At 39.4% G+C, this 12,677-nt stretch overlaps 1 protein-coding gene across 11 annotated transcripts in view; it reads right to left on the bottom strand.

Moving 5' to 3' along the window:
- CELF2 (CUGBP Elav-like family member 2) overlaps window positions 1–12,677 on the bottom strand; it is a 777,520-nt gene that overhangs the window by 511,937 nt on the left and 252,906 nt on the right. For 7 of the 11 annotated variants that reach the window (XM_065551657.1, XM_065550601.1, XM_065551245.1 and 4 more), the window contains 2 exons: window positions 12,378–12,421; window positions 11,540–11,575 (listed from right to left, as the gene is read on the bottom strand). The gene's annotated coding sequence lies outside the window, so the exon portion shown is untranslated. Of the gene's footprint in view, window positions 1–11,539; window positions 11,576–12,377; window positions 12,422–12,514; window positions 12,619–12,677 lie in introns of those variants that run through there. The other 4 variants (XM_065551194.1, XM_065551355.1, XM_065551132.1 and 1 more) reach the window with 2 other exon arrangements.

The raw sequence follows: 12,677 nt of genomic DNA, 5'->3' as shown, positions 1-12,677 counted from the left end.
TTATTGATGACACCCTAGTCCTCCTTTCTCTTTCCCTCTCTATTGTTCCATCATAACCTATAGCTTGACCTTTGTGACTGTAACTTTACAAGGCAGCATGGGGAGACATTTTCAAAGTCATAAATGGCAGGTAGGCACCTCACTCCCAGTGGCTTTTAATGGCAGTTAAATGCCCAACTGTCATTTGTGCCTCACCATGTCATATATATCAGCAAGCACCATAGACATATATGTACAAACAACTTGCTGTTGTCACCATATTATAAGTATAGGTAGGATAAGTGTTCTGTGATTTCAGTTTAAAAATATCTTTTGTGAAACATGCAGGATATATTCACTCTACTGTATGCACTGGGTAAATAAGTATCAGGGGGTAGCCGTGTTAGTCTGTATCTACAAAAACAACAAAGAGTCTGGTGGCACCTTAAAGACTAACAGATTTATTTGGGCATAAGCTTTCGTGAGTAAAAACCTCACTTCTTCGGATGCATAGAGAAGAAGTGAGGTTTTTACTCACGAAAGCTTATGCCCAAATAAATCTGTTAGTCTTTAAGGTGCCACCAGACTCTTTGTTGTTTTTGGGTAAATAAGCATTGTGTGTATTACAGTGGCTGATATAATCCTACTTTGATGTACCATTTGGCTAATTTATTGGGTTATGCCCAAGTGGTGCTATCAATTTATAATTAATTTGGCTAATCAAAGAATTATAGAATGCATTTGTAGATTCATAGATTTTAAGACCAGAAGAGACCTTTGTGATAATTTAGCGTGCATTACACAGGCCAAAGAACCTTACCCAATAAGCTGTGCACCAGGTCCATAACTTTTGCTTGAGCTACAGCATATCTTTTAGAAAGACATCCAGTTTTACGTAGAGATGGCAAGGAATGCAGAATCCACCACATCGCTAGGCAAGTTATTCTAATGGTTAATTACTCTCACTGTTAAAAACTTGTGCCATATTTTCTAGTCTGAATTTGTTTAGCTTCAGCTTCCAACTACTGGATCTCATTGTGCTTTTTTTCTGTTAGATTAAAGAGCTGTCCATACTATCAGAAATTCTTCCCTATATAGGTACTATGATCAAGTCGCCTTTTAACCTCTGTCTTCAATAAACTAAATAGCTTGATCTTTTCTCATTTTAATGAATATGTATATAATCCCACTCTATAAAGTGGGCACCCATTACCTAAATTGAAATACACAATAAAAACACCACTACAGTACAAAAGCCCGCGTTTATCACGCATTGACAACACAACAAATATAGTAAGGATAATAAACACAACGATTTTCCAACCACTCAGTCCACTCCCTTTCCAAAAGCCAGTGGAGGAAACACATCCCACAGAATAAAAGTAACAATGGTAAGTGTGTGTCAAGAGGCAACAGTGGAGAAGTTGTATGGCATGCCATACAATGGCATGCTGAGTGGACAAGTCAAAATTACTAAGCATAGATTTCTCAGAAAATAAAACTGGACACCTAGGTTTTTCCTGTGTATTCTCATCCAAACTATGATTTAATTTTATATTGAGAAATAAAGTATCCCTTGATGTATTGTTTATTTCTTAGATTGCAAGAGAGAGGTGTGCAATATTGAAAACTATTTGCATGCCTTGGAGAACTTTTAACCCACTGGTCTTTTAGAGTTTAATTTGCAAAATGAATACAAGAAAGAAAGAAAAAAAGAAAAAGAAGAGAAAGATAAAATTGTGGTGCAGCGAATCACAAGTTAGGCATGTGGGAATACCCTTGGCTACCAGTTTTTGTGGATGGAGAACATTTTAGTGACTAAAGTATAAGCAGTGTCAGAACAGGCTTGGAGCCTTGGATGTCCAAGCGCTATTCAGTGTAAAACAGGTAAACATCGATTACAACATGGAACTCTAAGCAGGAAATGCCATTGTCCTTGAGCTATTACTCCCATTTTTTTCTGACTCTATGGTAGTCCTTGTCTTTCCAGGGCAACAACCTCACACCAAGTTTAAATATGGTACTAAATTCAATGCAGGGTCTTTTTAAAAAAAATATTTAAACCAGTCAAACATTGCTAATACACAGAAAACTTGAGGAACATGTTTTCATTTGAGTTTTGGGGATGACTTCTCTACCCTGGAGCCAGTGTCACTGGAATGAACCAGGAATCTAAGGCATATTGCACAATGGAAGCAAAAATGACATGTTTGTTGAATGTTTCAGGGCATAGCTAGAGAGTCCTCAATAGGCCAGGGTAATGCAGCATGGAGACTCACCTAGAACCTGTTCCAAAACCCACTGAAGTGAACTGGAGTCTTTTCATTGACTTCTGTGAGCTGTGGATTAGGCCCTAAAACACTGAATGCTGCCATGCAAAACACAAGAGAAATCAATATCTGGATTCAGTTAGCATCCCAGCACACAACTTACAAGCATAAAGACCTAGGAGGCAGCAAGTGGCTTAAAATCACTTCAAATCCTTTGTCAGCTGGGTATTGACATTCACTATTTACACAACATTCTTTATGAAGTTTTCCAGGAGAAAAAAAATATGGGGGCCTATGGTGTTTGTTTGGATACAATTAAAAGGGCACATGCTAATTTGGATGGCATGAATGGCCGCTACAGCTCTGCAAGCATCTGGGTGATGAGACTCAGCTAGTGCAAGAGGAAAGATTGATGATGACCAGACTTGGATGTCTGAACCTCTTTTTGGCATGCACATAGCAAGTAACCTACCAATCCCATTATAATCAGTCACAAGGCATTTCTAGCAATCTCTGCTCGATTATAATTCATACTTGATACAATCTGTAGAATTTTGATTTTACTTTTAATAGTAAATTCTGTTTTGATTAAGCTCTTCTCTTTTCAGCATTTGACACTGCCCTGAAAGGGATGACCCAACAACTCCAATACCAAGGATAGTTTACATTCAAAAATTAGGATGGGAAGACTATCCATCTAGTCACCTAAAAACATAAAAAAGGCCATACTGGATGCGACCAATGGTCCGTCTAGCCCAATATCTAGAAACTCTGTGGCTACTCTGAAGGGAGAAGTAGAGCTCCATATGAAAATACAAGTGACACAAGCAGTACATTGATAGAATTACAGAACCCCCTCACCCCCCAGAAGAGTAACCCTAATAAATGAGCATACCCCAAAGTAATGGGCAACTCTGGTAACAGTCAGCCCAGAATCCTGGGTTCTAATCCTAGCTCTAGCACCAACATATTTTAAACTCTTCAGGACAAGGACTGTGTCTCATGATGTGTTTGCACAATGCCTACCACATCTGATTTGGGGCCTCTTAGGTGTTACCATAATACAAATAATAAATAATAACCAGCAATGGGTCAAAGTCCAGAAAATATTTGGTTAAGACAGTAAACTTGTAGACTAAAAGGTAGAAAGTTCCACTATGTTTCGGGGAGCAGAGGAGTTATAAAGGGAAGCTATATCAGCAAGGAAAGGTAGGCAAAAACCTGTCAGGTAACTAATCCATTCATGTTAAGTGGGATGGACTATGCCCATATAATGTCTGAGGAAATACCATCTAGTCTATTTAAAAGTCTGGCCATGCTGCTGCATGCTTGCAAATGTCTCATATTGAAAATGATGGCAAGCTCGCTGATCTCATTTAACTCAATTGTTTCCCCTTTCTAATCAAATATTTTCATAGTGTAAAACTTACAAGAGAACCACAGGCTGTCTTACTATTTAGCAGACAGTACTGCCGCAGAGCCATGAAATATGGCCCTTCATTGTTAATATAATTTTGAAAAATAAAGTATGTTTATTACCTGTTATTTTCTGTTAATTGTTTTGTGTGGGGAAAAATAAAAGCTGCTGCCTTGAAGCATAAAAAAAATGACAATGTGCAGTCATAGTTGAGAGCATGAAAGTGTTCGGGCTATGAAAATTATGTAAATGATGCATTCCAGTAAAAGAACTTTCAAACCCTCAGGGTCTTGAAACAGCATTAATTCCAGAAGTTAGATACAAAATTTAACTTTTTCATGCTAATAATGATTTCATAAGGAAAAACTCGTTAGTAAAGGTGACAAATATGAAAGTCTATTGAACATTTAAATTCAGGAATCTTAGTGTGTGCCCCTGGGATATATTTACACAGCCAATGACTCTCTGATGTTATTAAGTAATTTATTTGAGAAAGTCTCCATTCATGAGTTTACATAAGAACAATATCAGGTTTACAAAGGCTTTTGTTGTCAGTATAGTAAATAACTAATTTACAGTGACTTTTGCTTAAGATTTTCATTAGGTTGTTCAATATTGTTTGATAATTTAATGTCAGTTTCATTAGATCGTAGTTCTCCCTCCATGAATAGAGAAAATTAGAGTGAAAAATAAATTATGCTACTTAGAACGTTAACTAAACTTCAGAACTATATCTGAGAAGTGAGAAAAATTAACCTGATTTTCATCTAAATTATAAATCAGCTTAGCTATATAATACAGATGCAATTAAGCATCTGAAGTGGTAAGAGCCTGAATTTTATTGGCGTGCACATTTTTCATATGCCAGATCTTCCAATGACAATCCAAACACTGTGTATTGCTTACTCATTCTGGGTGGTTCGGTAATCTGCAGCATCAATTTTATCCATTTATAAGCTTCTTTGCAGTAGCAGCAGCAGCGAGGCCTTCCATTGAATAGGCCTGGAAACTCAAATACTCTCACACTTCTAGAGAATTCGTCCTTGATCTTTATGATTATTAATTACAATGTGATCTAGAAACTGGAACCATTGGGCTCTGTACTGTAAAAACATAACAAAAATATAATCCCTGCCCATAATATAGTCCCTGTTACAACCTGAGTGGCTATGACAGACAGAAGGAGCAGAACATCCTTTCAGTCTTGATGTTGAAACACAGTTGGGGATGGATATGTGGAATCTTATAATAATAATTAATGGAGATATCCCATCTCCTAGAACTGGAAGGGACCTTGAAAGGTCATCGAGTCCAGCCCCCTGCCTTCACTAGCAGGACCAAGTACTGATTTTGCCCCAGACCCCCAAGTGGCCCCCTCAAGGATTGAACTCACAACCCTGGGTTTAGCAGGCCAATGCTCAAACCACTGAGCTATCCCTCTCCTCTCCTCTCCTCTTCTCTTCAATAGCTACTGCTCATGTCATAATATCCTGGATAGACTTAGGATAAAGAAAGCAAGCTCTCCCTATGTGACACCTTTCACCAGCACTAAATACACTGAAAAGTATGACTAAGCTACTAACCTGCAACAGATAATGTTCCAAGATATACAGCGATCATTGTGCAACACTCTTTGCTGCCCCATAAGTTTAGTGTTGGCTTGCAATGCAGTCAGAAAAGGTGAGAACAACAGGAAATGAATTGACTGCTACGAAAGGAGGAAACATATAAGTACTCAGCTAAAAAGATGCTCTTCATGGCAGCATCTTGTGTAGACTGGAGGGAGGTGATGTGGGTGTCAGGGAATACAGAGAAAAGTAGGTTACAGAAATGGAGATGATTAGGGCCTGGATGGGAGATTCAGCTGTAAAAACGCAGAAAGCGGCTGATCGTAGAGGTACTGTGCAGGAAGAAGTGAAAGGATATAGACCCGGCTTGGCTGGATGGGGAAAGGGAGGGAGGAGAGGCAGAGATTAGCCCAGGTTATAGCCCTGAGTGTCAAGGAGAAGGGTGTATTTTCTTTGAAAGAGCACATGTAGAATGGGGGAAGGGAAATGGCTAGGAGGGAAGATAAAGAGCTCAGTTTTGTCCATGTTTGGTTTTAAGTTATAAAACTGTATCATTTAGAACAAAATAAGATTAGTTCCTGTGCAATCAGCAAGGCCATCAAGAGTCCTCTTGGCTTGCTGCTGCTGGTAGATGCCTGACGGGTGAGGAATTGGAAGCAGGAAGAGAGAAACAAACACAGTAGAATGAGTTAGTATTTTGTTAATAGAACAAGCCACTCATTTAAAATAATATTTTTTATTCCTGACGGAAGGCACTGGTGCAGATTTTCATATGAGAAAGTCATGTAAAAATCAATCGGAGGTTTCATTACAATGGAAGCCGAGGGGCTGTACTCATCTGTCTTGTGAGCGCGTGAGTGCAGGATGCAGTAAGAAGAATGTCCCAAGGGGCAGGCCCTCGATGGCCGAATTCTAAATAATTCACAAAGGATTCAAGTAATTGTTTAGAAAAAAGTGCATTAAGAATATTCCCCATTAACAGCAATGTGTTGGTGACACCTGTATTAGTCATGATAGTTGTGTAAAATAACTGGCTGTAAAAACAATAGGGGCCAAAGGTAATACATGGCTTATATTTCTTCCTGTCTGCCTCCCACCCAACCAATGTTGGGCAGAGTTTACTGGTACAGACAGCATTAGTTATCTTTCTACCATGACAGGTTGCAGGCCATCAGACCTTAAAGTCACATCATTCCGATGACTCTTTCTCATGCTGGATTTGGATACCAAGGTAACACTCTAGAAATACCTATAAGGTAACATAACCCTGCTGACCCCACCCAACTTCAATTCCAACTAGATTTTAAGCAGCTGCTAATCCCTGGAGCACAGAGAGAGTTAGAGATTGACTTCAATGGGAGCTGCTCAGTGCTCAGCCCTTTTGAAAGGCAGGCCACTTATTTGAGGATGAGATCTGTGCTGCAATGCAATTCCCTTCCCCTACTCCCCAATGATGAGCTGCTCTGGGAGCTGGGGAGGCCCCAGTGTAATTTAGGGTAGGTCCAGACTGCAATCGGAGGGTATGATTGCAGCTCTTTCAGACATGCCCAAGCAGTGTTAATCTAGCTAGTTTGGGTCCTGGAGCAGTAAAGCCATAAGTAATTACTCAGGTGGCTGGCGTGTGCTGCTTCAGCTTCACTGCTCCAGGACCTGATTAAAGCTAGCTCTGGTATGTTTACTTGCTCTGCAGTCACACCCTGTGATTGCAGTACCAACATATCCTTGGTCTGCCCTGGGGGCCTGTCAAAGTTACAGCAGCCTCCCTGGGCTACCCTATGGCCTGCAGTCCTGCCTGGAATCTGCACAGTGCTTTGGCCAGCATGTCCCCTATGCCAGGGCTTGCAAAAGGGTCTTCAGCTGTCTCTTTAGTGCCTGGGTTGGGGGGAATCCACCCCCAGGAGGAACAGGGGCTTTTCTTTTTTATGCAGCTGCAGCCCTTTTACCTGCCATACAGGGACTGGGAAGTGGGAATGAGAATCTCATCCTAGGTGCCTAACATTAAGCACCTGTTTGAATAGCAAACCTTAGGTGTAGCCTCTACTAGTGATTCTCAGACTGTGGTCTGTTTAGCTCTCGTTGGTAGTCTCCAGAGCGCTGGTGAGTCAAATGGCACTGACTCTATCTCACCAGGGATCTTAGGGATCTTGCAAAAAGAGCCTAGGTGCCTGTAAACTCAGCTGGAAACATGGAGGAGGAGCCAGCTCGCATCCTTCTCCTAGTAGCACATAAGAAGAGAGGGAACAGGAATGGTAGGACGGGCACTCATCAGTGGAACAGTTTAAAATACCTCAGTATCACTTTTCTATGTAACCGTTTGCTGTAGTTGCCACAAATGACAAAGAAAAGAGGAGGTGGTCCATGTGACTCTGAATGGGAGAGGACCATTGGAAATCTCTTTAGTTGAGAAGCCCTGGCTTGTAGAGTACAGTATACTGAGAAATTATTATACGTTGTAGCATATCTGCACATACAACTCATCAATCACGTTTTACTGTTAATCATGTTTGCTACGTTAGTGCCTGGGCACCAGCCAAGATCGGGGCCCATTGGTCTAGGCACTGTACAAACACAGACTACTAGATAAGCTAGTACTAGACAGAGCCCTAGAAAGTTTGCAATGTAAATAGACAACAGTGAACAACTGGATGACAGAAAACATCCCGTTAGTTCCATGATTTATTTTTGGGAGGTGGGGTTTGAGTTTGGAGGAGATATCTTAAACAGAACAACAGGAGAGGTACATTGAGGAGTGTAGGGATAACTGTCCAGGATAGGAAGGAGAAGGGAATGCAGGGCAGGTGTCAGGTGGGGCTGAGGTGACGACACTGTGAAAGAGAAGATGGGAGGGTGATGGAGCAAATGGCCAATCAGCACAGGGAATAGACTGCCCAGTCAAAACTGTAGCAGATACTCCAACATCAGTGTCTATTGATCCCTTCTTAAGCTACTTCTGCAGCTGCCCCTACCATCTTTGGCTGGCTCCTTCCTGTAATTTCTTTCCCAAAGGCCAAATGCAAGAAGAGGAGGGGGGATGCTGATTGGGACCTAGTGCCCCAGAGAGTCTCCCCTGCACAATTCTGGGTCTCTGGGTGCTGAGGAGAAGGGTGGCCCTAGTTATCCCTCCACAGTGCAGCAGTTCCTGCTTAAGCTGCTTCTGCAGCTGCTCCTGCCTTCTTCAGTGACTGTTCACTTCAGTACTGACATAGTGTTCTAGCAGAGTCTTTCACAGCAGTAAATGTTGCTGTTTGATATAAAAATATGATGACACAATATGCCATTAGAGGTTGAGATCAAACTTTGACCTCTTAATAGTTTTAAAAAGTATTTCTCTACTGTTTGAATGCAGAATATCTTCAAGATTACCTAAGGAGTGTTAGAGATGATTTTCTAAGAAAGGATAAAGAAAACCTGCAAAAGCTTTAACAAAAGGAAATACATTAAAATGGATAATGGTACTGGTCTTATGTAAAATTCCTCCCTGCTCCAAACACAATGGAGATCCTGAACACAAGGCAATTTAACTGCACGTGAGCTGGCCTGACTCAACCACTAACTGCTTACCTTTTGGCTTTAAGCATAAGCAACAGTGGTTAGTGTCATGCTATTGTAACTCCCCGATAACAAGAGTGAAGCAGGTTCATTTAATTTTGTTTAACTTTTCTTCTGCACTCCTTTTCCCCTCTAGACATTGATATTGTTGCCCGTTTGGTCCAAGCAGTTAGCTGAAATTCAAGGCCTTACCAGGTTGTTTCCATTAAGATGAGAAATCAGTTATATAAGTCCAGGATAAAATTTGAGACAAGAGAATCAAGCCCTATCTCTTGCAATTCAGTTCTGTAGGATTCAACTAAAAAAAACGATCTGGATGAATAAAATTAACAAGCCTTTTACTGCAATTAGATACAGAATATTGCTAGTCACTGTTTTCTGTTTTATATTTGTTATATTTCAGTGGCCACAAGCTTCTGAGAAGGCTTTCCCCTTCGTTCCACCTGACTCCAGTTGAGGTGTAAACCAACAGAGAATTATAACCTTGCCAAGAGATGGACTTCATTGTGAATCACAATTTCCCTCCTTTAAATCACTTTAACTCTTCTTAAGCATATATGACAGCTACCTCACTCCAGTGATATACTTGTGAATTTCCCAGAACAGGGGAAAACAGTCACACAAATGTCTTGAGGCTACAGAGCTGGGTAAATAATGTATCAAAATATATTTAGCAAACAAAGCAAACTAGGAAAAATGGAGAAAGGTGGGGAAAATAGATATATCCCGTGACTATAAAGTTATTGAATATTTAGTCCGTCGTTTAGAGGCAATGCCTGTTGAAAAGAAATGTCCTTGGTTTCGCCCTTCCTGTGCTAATGTTAATAACTCATAATTAAGGTCCCAATCCTGAAATGAGGTCTGCGGACACAGACCCTGTGCCCTTGCATAGGGCCTGTGAAATCAATGGGGTTCCAGACAAGCTCAGGAGTCTGTGCTTGCAGCTGTGACTGCAAAACTGGGGTGTTGGGATATATTTGAACCTGGATATCAAAAAAGCCATAGGCTGTATAACACTCGTGCTTTTGAAAAGAAATAGCCATGTTAACTTTTGTCACTTGGGAATTTTTCATTGGAGGAGGCGGATTGCAAGAAAGAGAGGGGAGAGAATGCAATTGAAAAACAGTCAAGCCAGTTCCAAATGGAAAGCTTGAAACCTTCCAGTGACCTGAGCAACACAGGAGACTAAAAGCTTAGGAGACTTGTTTTTTCATGCAGTCATTAGGAAGGGAAGACATGGGCTCCATGAGATGGGGGAGAGCTGCAGCTTGCATAACTGGTTGAAGACGTCTGCTACTTCTCCTGTAGCAGACAAGGAAGCAAAGGAAAAAGGAGGAAAGCAGCTGTCTCTTGTCGGCATTGCTGCTGCTGAGACCCAGAATTGGCAGACACTGGGGAAGAATTTTATGTTATTTTGGAGTATTTGTTAGTGTTCCAAACCCAGCTTTAATTGCAAATTAAAGGAGATTTTCCTTTTGATATTTGTAAGCCATAAATTCATGACTTTCACTTTTCACCCCTGCATGCCCAAGTTTGTCATGTGTCATGGTAGCAAACCATTAACAATAACAATAATACTGTACATACAACTCACAGGATAGTGGCACTTAGGTTCCAACTGAAGAAGATTCTATCAAACTGAAGAGGTGATGATACTAATGTCCCAATTCAGCAAGGCACTTAAGCACATGCTTAACTGTGTGCAGAAGAGTAATCTGAGGGGATGGATAGCTCGGTGGTTTGAGCATTGGCCTGCTAAATCCAGGGTTGTGAGTTCAATCCTTGAGGGGGCCACTTAGGGATCTGGGGCAAAATCAGTACTTAGTCTTGCTAATGAAAGCAGGGGGCTGGACTTGATGACCTTTCAAGGTCCCTTCCAGTTCTAGGAGATAGGGTATCTTTATTTATTTCTAAAATCTCATTGAAGTCAGTGGGAGTATTCACATGCTTAAAGTTAAGCACGTACTTAGTTGTTTTGCCAAACTGGGGGTTTATTTAGGTTCTTACTGTCTGAAGAACATGCTGCGTAATTGTTTCCATTTTGCAGATTTCCTAACAAAACTATTTATTATTATTATTTGTGTTGGGGCAGGACCTAGTCGCCATAAACAAGATAAGGGCCTCAGAATGAGGATTCTGTAGAAATGGAAAATAAAAGGTTCCAGTCCCAAAGAGTTTACAACCTAAAACCGCAATCCTGCAAAGAGGACTGGGGCTTAATTTAAAACAGGATGAAGAGGAGAGAAACAGTAATAAGAACACATGTTGAGAAAGGACAGCTATGTAGGTAGCTAGATGGTTTCAAGTAAGCTGCTTTTTAAAAAATAACTGATATATATATAAATAAATATATAAGACAAAGCCTATTTATACATCTTAGCATTAAGTATTTCCTCTATTTACCACATGTTCTAAATCTGTTTTCTCTGTCATCTAACAAGGTATCTTCCATAATTATTTTTATCCAGTTTATTGCTTGGTTCCTTCTGTCCTTTCAAAATTAGCTTGTCTAATCAAAAATCACTTCTGGTTGTAGTTCATTACAAATAGATAGGAAGAATGCTTGTTTACTGAGAAATGTAATTGGATTAAAATATTGACAAGAAAGAAATCTGAACTGTAATGAATTTTTTTTAAAAGAACTATAAGCAAGCATGAAAAACCAACAAAACCAAAACAAATTAAAAACCCTAATGAATGAAAATACTATAAATAGAATATGATAGTGGAAGGAATAATTTATCATCATCGCTTACCTAGTCCTTGTTATTCAATTGCAAACAGCTGAATATCTGAGGAAAAGAGAAAAAGATTTATGTATTTACCATATCGTGGTCAAGTAAACTATTGATATTAGCTGTAATTTATCTTCTGGGCTTTGAACCCCTGTACATTTTAATGAAGCTTTGTTACAGAAACAATAAATATACTCTAACTGCAGCTTTATAATACATTAGAGGAAGTGGATTTCATTTCAGCTATACAGTAATTACGTTGATAAAGTTCATGTGCTCACAGAAAAACTATGCTCAGTTGTTATCTTTTATAAGTGTATATTTGGGCATATTGGGGGGTTGTGTGTGTGTGTGTGTGTGTGTGTGTGTGTGTGTGCGCACGCGCGCGCGGGCACGCATGCAGGAACAAATATTAATACAGATAATTTGTCCAAGCATTAGGAACTTTGTGTTGAATGGTTATCATGTAATTTCTTTAGCTCATACCTTTTCCTGCTTCCCAGTAGTTAAAAATACACAAGCCTGCTGTGTTTCCTTATACTGACCAAAATAACTTAGTGATATGTTGTTGACAATCTTTTTTTTTTTTACTGAAAATTTAATAACTAAAATAAGGAAAATAACTCGAAATGAAAACACAAGAAAAAAGCAATAACACAATATGAAAGAAATAAACAAATGCCAAAAAGAAAACAATAAAATACCACAGAAACAAAGAGAATGCATATGATGAATAACAAATGGAATATAAAAATTGGAAGCAAAATCAGATAATTTAGATCTATAATATAAAAAGTAGAAAAAGAGATGACTTATGAAAACAGTGAATCTTAAATCCTAGATAAAATTTGATTCTTACCTGTTCAATTTGGCTAACACCTTTAGATCTTTAAATCCGCAGACCTAACAAACAAAATTGTGAACAGAAATTAAAAATAATAAATAATGTTCCATCCCTAAGAGATACATTTTGTTGATTGATATTAACATAATCACCTCATTTTATTTTTTAGAAAACCATTCAAGTCATTCTTTCAGCTGAATAACTGCAGTGTTAGCAACTGAGGTCCAGTGTTGTAATTGGATTTCAGGATCAGGCCCTAAAGTGGTAAAAGTTTAGGTTTAAAAGGTTTCACTCTCATCACGATATAAAACAGCT

This window comes from Chrysemys picta, chromosome 1, assembly GCF_011386835.1.
Source record: "Chrysemys picta bellii isolate R12L10 chromosome 1, ASM1138683v2, whole genome shotgun sequence".
NCBI classification, from domain to species: domain Eukaryota; kingdom Metazoa; phylum Chordata; order Testudines; family Emydidae; genus Chrysemys; species Chrysemys picta.
The sequence above is the reverse complement of the archived record's forward strand: the minus strand, read 5'-3'. Positions and strand labels throughout refer to the sequence as shown.